The 13356-nt window shown below is 38.4% G+C and overlaps 1 protein-coding gene across 5 annotated transcripts in view; it reads right to left on the bottom strand.

The window, feature by feature from the left end:
• Window positions 1–13356, bottom strand: part of KCNIP4 (potassium voltage-gated channel interacting protein 4) — a 1174076-nt gene that overhangs the window by 453677 nt on the left and 707043 nt on the right. Inside the window, exon 1 of one of the 5 annotated variants that reach the window (XM_082462669.1) lies at window positions 4583–7955. The exons of the other annotated variants lie outside the window; for them this stretch is intronic. The gene's annotated coding sequence lies outside the window, so the exon portion shown is untranslated. Of the gene's footprint in view, window positions 1–4582; window positions 7956–13356 lie in introns of those variants that run through there. 5 annotated transcript variants of the gene reach the window in all.

Raw genomic sequence — 13356 nt, 5'->3', positions numbered from 1 at the left:
GAACAATCAACTGGTTTCAAGCTCTGGGATTTTTGATGTTTTTGTTGTTGTAACCAATGATAAATTCATAATGCAATGACTGGACAGTTGACAGAGAAGCACTGAAGTGCAGTGGAAAGTGTGAGGGGTTTTGCAGACAGGAAAACTCCATTCTAGTTGATCTGAAATAGTGCATTATGTGCACTTGAACTAGTTATTTTACTACTTTGTGACTTAATTACACTTCTAAAAAATGGAAGCTTGGCTAGACTGTCACTAACATCCTTTCAAGTTTGACCAGACTCTCTGGGCAGACCAGATTCTCTGAAATATGGCCTAGATTCCATGCGAATTGTCACTTTGGCAACACAGCCTGGTGCTTAGAAAGAGCTCAGGGCATTCAGAAGGATTCAATTTTATATTTCACAGATGGAAACTAATTGAAATTCTGTAGGTAGATTAAGTGTAACAACAAAGGTTTACATAGACCTGTAGCAGACCCTTAGCCGAGAATGGCTTCAATTTGTCGACAGCACTGCGCATGTTGCAGTGAGATCAGTAATCACCTGTATTTCTTCGGGAAAGTCATCACTGAAAGCAGAGTTTTGCTGGGTCAAGGACACCAGGCTGCTTATTTTGGGATGGATCATGCTCAGGACTTTGAAAACTGGAAGCACTTTTCCAATTCTGCACTAATAGATGTTTAACTTGATTCAGTGCAGAAGCAATAGTCTCAGAAGGAAAGTGTGTTCATCAGCCAGATCTCACTGTGCCCTGCGATTTTGAAGACAGGGTCAGTTTCAGCCTCTTTGTCCCCATCTTCAGCGCATTCTTTTCTAAGGGTTTCTTCCCCAAAGTGTGAAGCACACAAATGGTCTACCTTTTGTAGCTCCCTTTCATGGCTCTTCTCTCTTTTGTGGCATCTTATGGGAACTGTCTCCTGCTTACTTATGTTTATGTATTTGAATTTATCCCTGCTTGTATCTATTCCTGTCTGCTAAGTTCCAGTTCTATGACTTTTACCACAAGCAGTCAACCTGAACCTGCTTGCTCTCTCAATGGTGAAAAATGACCAACTAGTTATCAAGATCAATTCTATTCTAATTATTTATTGATCACTTGTGTTGTGCTCTGACCCATGCTTGAAGCTGGGGTTTTCGAACGATGCAGTTACGTCCCTCCATTTCCTCCATTGAACTGGCAAGCTACTGGAGGAATAGACAGATAAACTATGCTTTATTTCAGTGAAACTGACTGGTATTATAGAACAGAGCTTCTCAAACTGTCTATGGTGGAGGATCAATTCGTTTTGTTTTGTTTCCCCAATCTGTGGTACACAGATGCATTTGTAAAATATAAAATAGTACTTATGGATGTTGTGACAATATCAAATTGCCACCATAGTTACCAAATGCTTATGCTCAATTTCTGTATTTTATCCTTGCAAATGGGCAACTACCAGTTTGCAAAACAGCCTTTACCCCGCAGACTAAAATTTGGGTAGCACTTAGTTAAAAAATGAAAATAAATGCTGTTGGAACACAGATGAGTATGCAGTTCATCCTGGCTGGGGCATGAGAGCAATCTCATAGAGTCACACTGGGACCCACGTTTTAGTTCTCTTCTTCCTCCACCTTTGTTTTTGGAAGGTTAACAAGTACCTCCATCTTACAAGTCTAGTTTCCCTTTATTCTATCAGATTTACTAGATCTGGTCACCTCCACCCTTCAAATCACACTTCTGCCTTTCATTTACAGCATTTTTTCCTTCTGCCCCTTATCCAATAAGGGCCTGTTCCTCAGCAGTGTGCTATCTTTACGCTCTACGTTTACCCCCTCTCATGCTTCTTCAGAGCCTGTCTTGACTGGGCAGTAAAAGCTCACCACACAAAGGCAGACAGAGCTTTGAACACACCTTTCTTCTGTTATGCCCCTATAATGTCTCCTTTCTGCACTGCCCCTCAAGGCCTCTGTGATCTAATTCCCATCTAATTTTCAGTTGTTTTCATCACAACTACCTAATCATGTTTGCAACCCTGCATCAAAGCTGAATTATTTACTGGTTTTCAATGGGTCCTGGAAGTATACATCTTCATGCCTTCAATCATGCTTTATTTCACTTCCGCCTTAAAGTTCTCCCCACCCTTCACTATTCCCTAGTGGTACCACCTGCCCCACCAGACCATCTCCACAAAAAAGAGCTATTCCTCAATGCCCACCTTGAATCCCATGCCTATCATGAAATCTCCAGAGATTGTACTACAGCTGGAATAATCACTCAATCTGCAGTTTCCTAATGTATTCCATTTTGCCTCTCTTCTGACACTTGAGACTGTCTGTCTCAAAACATGGTGATTTGTAGGCAATTATCCACCATCCATGCAAGTTCTCTCAGGTCAGAATTGATGCCTTGTTCACTCTCTAGTAGGTACCTACCACTGTGCCTTGGTTTGCCGCTGTGTCAATAATTTACTTATTCATTTGCTTATATAGAATTTTCTGAACCTACTACGTGCTGGCCATACCTTCCCAGCCTTCCACAAACTCACAGTGCATCAGGACAAAGCAGATACAGGTAATTATCAAGCTGTTTGGTAAGTACAAAGAGAGTGTTTTGCACTGGACACAGCAGATGGAGAGAGGATGTCTAGCTCAGAATAAAAGTAAGAACAATGTCCAGGGAGTCATTCTTTAGGAGGTGCCAATAGAAATGAGAGTAAAAAAGATAAGCAAGCCCAAGAGAGGCATGCGGACAGCCTGGACAAAGGTTGTAAGGCAGGAAACCACCACATGGTGCACACAGGAGGTATAGACAGGCCAAATCGATAGAGAATAAAGTGTGAGAGAGAGGGGTGGCTACTCAGGAAGGGGACACATATAATTCACAAGTGTCAAGAAGCAAAACACTTCTTGCAAACAAGATAGTTTGATAAATAAACATAAACACCAACAATATTAAAAAGTAAGTGAGGAATGATCTCTAATGCTAATATTCAAAAGGCTGATTTGACAGATGGGTACTTTATACCTATCTGATTTTTTTTCCCTTTTGATTTTGCTCCTTGACACAATTTTGAGTGTCTAACTGTGGTTTCATCTCTCAGATATCTTTGTATACTCACAGGCATCTGAGGGCTACTCGATGGGTATGGTTAAGAGTCATTTAACCAACCATTATTTCAAATAAAGCAGTCTAGCAACTGAACTGGATTGAATTAAGTCCCACCAAAATTCATGTCCTGGACTTGAGAATGTGATCTTATTTGGAAATAGGGTCTTTGCAGATGAAATTAGTTAAGATGAACTCATATTGGATGAGAATGGGCCCCAAATCTATCTGGTGTCCTTATATGGAGAAGATTTGAAGACAGAGAGATGAACACACAGAGAGAGAAAATGGCCAGGTGAAGATGGAAGCAGAAATCGGGGTGATGCAGCCACAAGCCAAGAAATGCCAAGGATTTCCAACGACCACCAGAAGCTAGGAAGCAATGGGAGTGCTCTCCCCTGGAGACTTCAGAGAGACCATGAGCCTGCTGACACCTTGATTTCAGACTTAGACTGTGAAATGATACATTTTTATAGTTTTAGGCCACCCAGTTTGTGGTCATTTGTTCAGCAGCCCTAGGAAACTAATATAGCAACGTAAATAGATCAGGCGTATATACTCCCTTCTTAATTTGGCCTAATCATCTCAGAAATGTCTTCTCCCTTACTGTCCTAGACAACTTAATTTCCACGGAGTGTTCTGCTGAATTTCGCAAATCGGAGGCATTGACCAGATTCTCTTAAAGGTCTATGAATTTATTCTTGTTCTCCTAATGCATTAAAATTAGGTAAATGAATCTCATTTAATTTTAAAGAAACTTGAACTTCATCACATTTTCCATGTACAAAACTTTTAAGCTCTCTCTATAGATATATCTTCCTCACATAAAGTAGTTCCAGATTCAGTGCATATTTGTTAAATTTTGTCCAAAGTGCTGTTTCCAAGGCATGTTGCTTAACTAATCAAGAAATGCTACTTATGTAGGAAAAATATCCAAGTCTGTGCATATGTATGATATATATTTTACTAGTGTATAAACTTTGGTAAAGATGAAGGGTCTAAGGTTCCAACATTTCTTGGAAGTGTGTCTCAATATTGAGTTGGCTCTTTGGTGAAAAACAGATTGTTATTACTCCTCTTTCTGATAATGATAGGCTACCACTGAGTTCTGCTCAAAGGGCCAACCACGTGTATTTACAGGAAGATTTGCGATGATTACACTTCTCTTTAGATGTTTCTGCCCAGTCTTGAGAACGCCACTTTAGCATTAATTTCATTTGATAAAGATGGGAAGCCATTTGTCAGGGGGTGAGGGAAAGTGTGTCATGGCACTTAAGCTGCAATAACATCAATAATTTGTGGAAGCTCAGGTCTATTTATCTCTAACATTCAAACCCTGATCACAGATGCCTGACTTTCCCAATTGTGGTCAATGTCAAGACACAGATAAGTGCATGCACTCAATCAGAGGAAGGAAGGAAGCTGCCTTATACACAAGGGCACACATAAAGAATACGAGCAGGTAATAATGTTTTCCTCACTGAGGTGAAATTACCTGTTCTTTACCCCAATGCTTGCATTTGACAAGGGAACCTTGATTCACGGTTGTTGATAAATTGCTGGGTAGAAGGAATACCTCTGTGCTCAGACCCTGTCATCTGTTGGAGACACTGTTTTTGTTCTTTCTCCTGGTAAGCAGAGGTACAAATTTCCCAGCAAAAGCTTTAACTTCAGTGGCGTAAAGCAGCAGTGTCACTCTGAGGAAGTTGTTGTGCACACAGAAGAGCAATGAAATACACTTGTGAATTACAAAATTGGACTTGTGCATAATGTCTTAATGAAGACATGATATTTTAACCTGTTTATAAAATAGTTCTTTATCAATGACTATATTATAGATAAAGAAGGAAGAAGTTAATAAAAAGAATTGGATAACAATTGGTTATAACAACTAGCTACTGGGAATGTGTCTAATAGGCAATATATATGTAAACTTAAGAATAATTTCTTATATATGTGTTAGCATATGGTATTTGTTTTTCTCTTTCTGACTTACTCCACTCTGTATGACAGAGAAAAAAAAGAAAAGACAAAGAAAAAAAAGTTTCTTTTATGGAAGAGTAATATTCCATTGTATATATGTGCCACATCTTCTTTATCCATGCTAACACATATATGTATGGAATCCCAAAAAAATAAATGGTTCTGAAGAACCTAGGGGCAGGAGAGGAATAAAGATGCAGACGTAGAGAATGGACTTGAGGACATGGGGAGGGAGAAGGGTAAGCTGGGACGAAGTGAGAGAGTGGCATGGACATATATACACTACCAAATGTAAAATAGATAGCTAGTGGGAAGCAGCCGCATAGCACAGGGAGATCAGCTTGGTGCTTTCTGACCACCTAGAGGGGTGGGATAGGGAGGGTGGGAGGGAGACGCAAGAGGGAGTAGATATGGGGATATATGTATATGTATAGCTGATTCACTTTGTTATAAAGCAGAAACTAACATACCATTGTAAAGCAATTATACTCCAATAAAGATGTTAAAAAAAAAGAATTATCTCTTATATATCATTCAATAGTTTTTATGTCTATTTATTAGGAATGAAATATAACATTTAATAAATTATTACTGAGAACCTACTATATGTTAGACACAGCCACAGATCTGGGGTTTAATTCACTGTCGAAGGAATAGTAGAAGAATTTAATACATTCCTTCCTTCATTTTTATATTCACTCATCCATACATTCACTCAAAAGCATTCTTAAGAGTATATATCATCTGCAAAGCACTGTGTTAAGAGTTATTCCTTGTCTTTGTGGAAACTCTCCAGTCTAGTACAGAAGGTGGATAAAAAAATAATTGTTTAAAATGCAGGGGCTTCCCTGGTGGCGCAGTGGTTGAGAATCTGCCTGCCAATGCAGGCGACACGGGTTCGAGCCCTGGTCTGGGAAGATCCCACATGCCGCGGAGCAACTAGGCCCGTGAGCCACAACTACTGAGCCTGCGCGTCTGGAGCCTGTGCTCCGCAACAAGAGAGGCCGCGGTAGTGAGAGGCCCGCGCACTGCGATGAAGAGTGGCCCCCGCTTGCCGCAACTGCAGAAAGCCGTCGCACAGAAACGAAGACCCAACACAGCCAAAAATAAGTAAATAAAATAAAGAATTATAAAAAAAAAAAAGTAAAATGCAACATGATATATATGTGTGTGTATATATGTATATACATATATATGCATATATGTACATATATAAATACATGAGGTTTAGTGATAGAGATAATGAGGTGGTGACCTTGGGAGGAATGACGTAGGGATGAGTGAAAAAGACAGGTGAGGTAGAGAGAGCTCCCTGAGGAGGAAACACTGAACCCCAAATTTGAAAGATGATTAAACATTTGCTAAAAGAACATCTAAGACAAAAGGCATTGCAGTGGGTGGCGGAAAATGTGTGACGTGAAAGAGAAAATTGTAGTAGTTTGATATCACTGATAGGAAGGTATGAGCCTAACAGGTGTGGAAAACAGAAACAGAGAGAGACAAGAGTCAAGTAAATTGAAGACTGAAAAGTGTCCCTTGAGTCTGGGATTTAGGAAGTCACTGGTAACGTGAGAAAAGCTATTGCAGTGGAGTAGTAGTGGGGAAACGAAGCTGGATCATAATCAGTTGTCAGACTGTCCTAGGAGGTCAGGGCTTAGCTTGTGATGCCTGAACACAGAGGGTGCCTAGTAAATATTTCCGAATTATTGAATGGATACATTCATAATATTTTAATGTAAATACAAGAAAGGAAAGAGTATAAGTTTTCAGGAAAGAGGGTCATGATTTCAGAGAGACTCGTAAGTATTTAAGTAAATTCATTGTCAGGGAAGAAGTAGAGACTCAAGATTCAGAAGAGAGAGAGGTTAATACCAGACAACAGGAGCCCAGGAGAGCTGTGGGCAGTGGGGGAGAGGGAAAGAGAAGGGATCAGAACCACTGGAGAGGGATGAGCCTTAAAGCAGAAGGAACACATTTCTTCTTAGGTCAGTCAGTTCATCAAAAAACGTGTGTAGGGCACTTGTGGGGACTGTAAGATCCCCTACAGAGTTTCACAAATGTATCCAGAATCACCCTACCCTTTGTCAACATTCTACCATCTCAATCCATTGACCTTCAACCGTTTTTTTTTATGATCCACAGAAGAAACATATCTTATGCCGTGACCCCCAAAACACTCATACACACAAACACAGACACCTTACACGAAAGTTTCATAAAACTTATTCCTAACATGTACTTACACTATGTGTCATGCCCTGTGATAGATTGTCTTTTATTCCATTTTATTAAAAAATTCTGGTTAAGACCTACAATATCTATTTCACTACTGCAGGAGTTCGCAATTTTTTTTTTTGTACTCTGTACACTTTTGATAGTCTGGTGGAGCCTGTGGACACCTCAGAAGACTGTTTTCTGACTATATAAAAGACACAGGTTACAAAGAAAATTAATGCTATTACAATGCAGTTATCAAAATATTAAAACAACACATTAGCTATGGGTCTAATAACTACTATAATTTCAAAATAGTGAAGAACAGAGAGAGTATTTGATATATCTTCAATTATAATGTGATATGAAACTATTTTAAAGTCTATTGGTTATGAAGTCACAGAAGCTACTACTAATAATGTGGTTTTTTTTTCTACACTTACAATTAAACAAAATGCTAAATTTCTTAGGGTTAGGGTTAATAAAAATGAAGATGGAATAGTCTTTGCATCCAGGCTCATGGACCCCCTGAATGTTCTGGCCCACCTACCCCAGGTTAAGGTCTTTTGCTAATGGTGGTTTGAGATCCAGCTCCTGGCTCTCTTTTGTATCATTTCCTACACTCTTATCCTCATACACCCTGCTCATAGTCAGATCAATCTTCTCGTTTTTTGTCAAACTCAGGGGGCATGCTTCTGCCTCAGGGCCTTTGAAGTTGCCATGCCCTCCTCTGTCTATAATGTTCTCCCCGGATATTCATGGCTTACTTCTTCATTGTGTTCAGGTCTCTGATCAAACGTCCCTCCTCAGAGATCCCACCCTGACTGACAGCCCTACGATAGTGCCCCCACTTCATCGCTCTCTATTCCTTTACCCTGCTCTATTTTTTTTACAACATTCATTTATCTAGCAGTGTATCATAGAACTATTTGCTTTTTTGGCTAGTGACTCCCCTCTATAAGTTCTCTGAGGCAGGGGTTTCTTTGGTTTAAGCACATCTCAGTGACTGCCATGTAGCAAGTGCTTGGTTAATATTTGCTGAAACAAATCATCTCAACAGGCTATGATCAGTGCTTAAATGTGAGGCATATCCAGTGTTCTGGGGGTCAGAGAGGAGGGATGGCTTCTAGGAGGAGGTACTGTCTGGGTACAGTCTTGATATCATCAAAGACTGGAGGAAAGGAGAAAATTAAATACTTCATTTGGAGAGATGTTTAGGTTTCAATCTAGATAGTCTAAAGTCACGTTTAATGAAAATAAATGGCTTTCTCAGTCGTACCAAATGGCCTTTTGTATTTTCTCTCTACCCTGTAAGCTCTGCATTAATTAAGGATTTGTGTAAGAAGCAACCCAAAGTAGGCATATAGAAATAACACAGATGGGAATGTAAATATCATGTAAGGGTTTGGAAGATGAGTTCCATTGACAAAGAACTGGGCAGGTGGGATTGGCATAGCATTTGTATTGATATAACCACATTAGTTTTCATAAGGGAAATAGATTTATTCTTTTCATTAAATGTAGTACAATGATTTTAATCCACCAAGAGGGAAATGTAACATTTGTCTTAATCTGCAACTCATTGATTCTACTGACTTTTTCCTTATTCAAAAGTTTTTTTCTCCTCATTCAAATTTTTATATTAACCAGACTTGAGATAGGCAGGGTTTTATGATAATTGAAAGAGGTTTTCAAGATAAAATGTCTGCAAGTCTTATCTGAAAATGCCAGATCCAGTAAGTTATAGTATCTGATACTAAAATCAGAAATGGACATACATTTAATTAGCCTCCAGTTAGTGAACATATATTTAATAAATGGTCATTTAGTTTGCCCTTTAAGATAGGCATTCAGGGACTTCCCTGGTGGTCCAGTGGTTAAGACACCGTGCTTCTATTGCAGGGGGCACGGGCTCGAATGATCCCTGGTCGGGGAACTAAGATCCTGCATGCTGCGTGGCACGGCCGCACCCTGCCCCCCCAAAAAAGAGAAGGCATAAATAAACAATATCAAAAACAATTTTTTTAAATCTCAAAACAAAAGGCATTCAGTTGGTGCAAATTCTCCTCTACATTATGTCCCTTTGTCCTTCAAGAGCATCCCATAATACCATAGAGAAGATGCACATACACACTGAAATTACCTGATGTCATATACAAAACAAAAAATAATTAGTACATAATTTATTACATACTAAAAATATGGACATTCGAAGGGTCAGAAAAAGATAACAATCTTTTCACTCATTTATCCTGCCAATATTGAGATCAAAATAATGCTGTCTGCTGTGCTTGGTGCTGGAGATATAAAGGGAACAAGTTAGATGAGTTTACCTTCTAACAAGGGAGTAGATAATAAATCAGTAGATAATGAATAACTCACAAAATTAGTGAGTTCAGATACTTAGAAGTGTTATGAAGACAATAAAATAGATAATAGAATTTGGTCCACATAGATCTTCAAAATCCCTTAGAGCAAAGGCAATCTAATTTAATTCTTGGTCCTACCACCTCCTCATACTTCCAAAGTAGCTTCCTATAGAAGCAAGAAGAATTCCTACAATTCTTTACATATTCAGGCCATCTGTAGCAGACAACAGATCCCATGGAGCAAACATTACTTTTTGAAATCCAATCTCTACCAGGAAATTACTCATGCCAATAAAATTCTTCACAAGGAGGATTTCCCAAAGGTCATTCATTCATCCCCCTTTGTCTGCTGCTATTGCTTCCCAATGCCTAGCCTCAAGCCCTGTTGATTTGCCTGAGAAATACCAGGTGTGATATGATCCATTAGAAAAAGCTTCCTAGCTTCCATGTAATCCAGGAGGTGATGATTGATTAAACTGGAGAATAGGGACAGCTGGAAGGGGAGCAACTGGAGAATGAAAGGGAAGCGAGTGAATGAAAATTTCACTCCTGACGGGGTTGCCACTTCCAAAGTACCTTTCCCCCTATTCCTCACAGCGCAAGAATTCCACCTTATAGGTAGCCATCCCTTGGAACATTATTGAGACTCTTTTCCCTTAAAAATGCACATTTGCTTTAATGTAGCAATTTTTCTTGTCAAGGTCTACCCTAAGGAAATAACAAGAGATGCAATCAAATATTTACCCATAAGGATGTTCAACTCATTGTTATTTATAGTATTAAAAAATTGAAAGTAAACATCTAACTAGGCCAAAATAAGGAACTGGTTAGATAAATTAATGCATATCCTCATATGCTTATGTATGTGAAATTCTACAGAGCTATTACAAATGATATTGCATAATATTTAATGGAGGGTGTGTGTGTGTGTGTGTAAAAGCAGTTTACATACAGTATATGCAGTGCAATCCAAATTGTGCATATGTTCACAGAAAAGTTACTTAGCATATGTATCACCAAAAGTTAATAGTGGTAAATTGGGTAATTAAAAAAAATTTAGTTATGCTTTTCCAAAGATTTTTCAAAATTTTCTAAAACCAAAATCTTCTAAACATGAGTTAGCTTTTATAATCAGGAAAATATGTTATTTTGTCAAAGCGTCTCCTTTTGAGTGGTGAACACTTCTTGAAGAGGCCACAGGGTCATCCTCTGACACTTGAGTGGCGGGTTAGAGTCAAGTCAGAGGCTTATGGCTGGACCTATAGGTAAAAATGGTGCAGACTAAAGGCAGAGCACAGAATGGAGCTTATAACAAACTCTGGTCTTTGCAGACAAATAAGCCAGATGGCATGTGAGGGTCTCTGTTCAGAAATAACAGGAATAAATCACAGAGGCCGTGGGAATCAGCCAGTGGGGCTTTGATTCTACTGTGAAGAAAGTCACTGTGCAGCATGTGTCACTCTCTGAGATGGGCTGAGGCTTTGTGTGCGTGTTGCATTGTTTGGTTTCGTTTTAAGCTCAAGTAGGCCTTGAGGTACCAACTAGAATCTGCACAGGCTGAGCTCTAAGATTCCCACCATGGATTCACTATAAGATGTGGTGCAGGGCATTTAGTTACTGACACTGCGATCTGCTTATTGATATCATGGGTGGGGTGTAAGGATGGCTTCCCTACAGTCTCTCAGGGTTGTTGGAAGGGACAGAGAAATGTGAAGTGCTTTTCTCAGTATGTATTATACATCACAAATCCAAAGCAAACAACTAACCAAACAATCCTGTGTAAGAGAAAAATTGACAATTTGTAAATACTACACTTAGGTGAGAACTGGAGCAAATATTATGCTGTTTTTGAGTCTCTTATATCATCTGTAAAATGGAGATAATAATAGTCACCACTTCACAGAGTGGTACAATGACTGAATGTGTCTATGTATATAAAATGCTAAGCAGGGTGTCTAGCATAGGTTAGTGCTTATTGTTAGCCGTTTTTATTACTATTACTGTTATCAACATCAATATTATAGCTTTTACTCTCTATGAATTTGTCACTCTTCTCAGGGTGATTCATAGAAGTAGCTGGTACTTCCCTCAGATGTATTTATTCTCTGAACAAAAGTAACTGCTTCAGAATAGCTCCCACTCTTTAGAAGATAGTTTTACTCATTTATGGTGATAATCAAAAGTACAATGATGATTTAAAAATAGAGAGCCTTTGGTCATTTCAGGACCTTTCATAGAATAGTTTTGCATATGGAGCAAACAGATATTTTTACTGTTAGAGATAGAAATGATGAAAGAAATTAATGTTTCTGTGGAAATATCTTTAATCACAATTACTAAGCAAATGGCATTATGTATTAAAGCTGCAAATGATCCTCCTAAGAATGTAGGTTGGCATCCTTATAATGGGGGTCTATCCCCAATGCATAATGGAGTGGTTAGAACCTGCAAGTCTCAGGATTAGAGTGGGACATGGAAGTCATCTGTAAGCTTATAAGAGCTTTGCATGGAAAAACTCCAGGAATTAGAAACTCTCCACCTGTAATTATTAGTTGCCTTAAATACTTTCTGCAGTACAGGAAACAACACGCAAACAAAAACAATGAAATCCATTACTTACTCTGTTCCTTCAGTAACTGGTTTAGTAAACCTGTCTGTATTTTTTTATTGTCTGAACATAGAGTCACTGATGATTACAAAATCAAAACGAAAACAAAACTCTGTTCTTTAGAGTGCTTACTGCAGGAATTGCTACAGGCCTTGCTGGTTGGAGAAAATCAGTGGTCAGTTTATTAGAGAAAATTACATGTGCCAAGCCCCATAGGCAAGAAGTGTAGATTTTCCTGCAGGATCACTAAATTCATTGAGATAGGGAGAGATTTAGCAAGTTGTAGCAAACATGGATGAATTGTTACTGAGGCAACCACTTGCCAAAATGGCTTTCCAGACGAGGGAATAACTTTTCACTGGCTCATTTAGTTAGCTTAATATTTAATAAAAAATTCATTTTAATTTTTCATTCATTTTCCTTAATTGTGAAGACTAACAAATGCTGGCAAATAAATAGTTTCCCTTTATACCACTTTCCACCAAAAGCAGGTTGTGGATGGCTAAAGATCAAAGTCATTCCTAAAGTAGCTTCTTCATAAATTGGTTGATAATTTGAATACTTTATCTTTGCGTTTTGGATAGACGAATGTTTACTAGCCATAATGCTATATCACAGTGACAGCCTTGGTTTACACCAGTAGAAAAATGTAATTTTGGAAGAAGCCATTTGCAGTTGGCTATGAATCTATTCTATTTATAATATTGAATATAAACACACAAATCTCACGGAGAGGAAGTGTCTTTCCAGTTGAATTCTCTATCAAACTGAGACATAGAATGTTAATTCTGCACCAGTGTTGATGAGTTCTGATTCTAAAAACATTCCTTTTAATGCATCACCAAATACTTAAGTTTGAGGTTAGTTGAAACTATTAGAATATTTTTCAACTTTCAGAATAAATGCTTTATTAAAATGCACATTTAAATGAGACACATCACTGAGACCTGATTACTTAAGTTGCTAAGTCCTCAATAACAATAATTAAAGCTTCCATCTCATTACTAATAAAATGACAAATTGAATATTGTTTATGCACTACTAAAATTAAAATTTATTTTAGAAGAAAATCTTGAATGTTACTGAATCAAAAGT

The sequence above is a fragment of the Balaenoptera physalus genome, assembly GCF_965194825.1.
Source record: "Balaenoptera physalus genome assembly, chromosome: 5".
NCBI lineage: Eukaryota > Metazoa > Chordata > Mammalia > Artiodactyla > Balaenopteridae > Balaenoptera > Balaenoptera physalus.
Note: the sequence above shows the minus strand (reverse complement) of the source record. Positions and strands in the feature narration are given on the sequence as shown.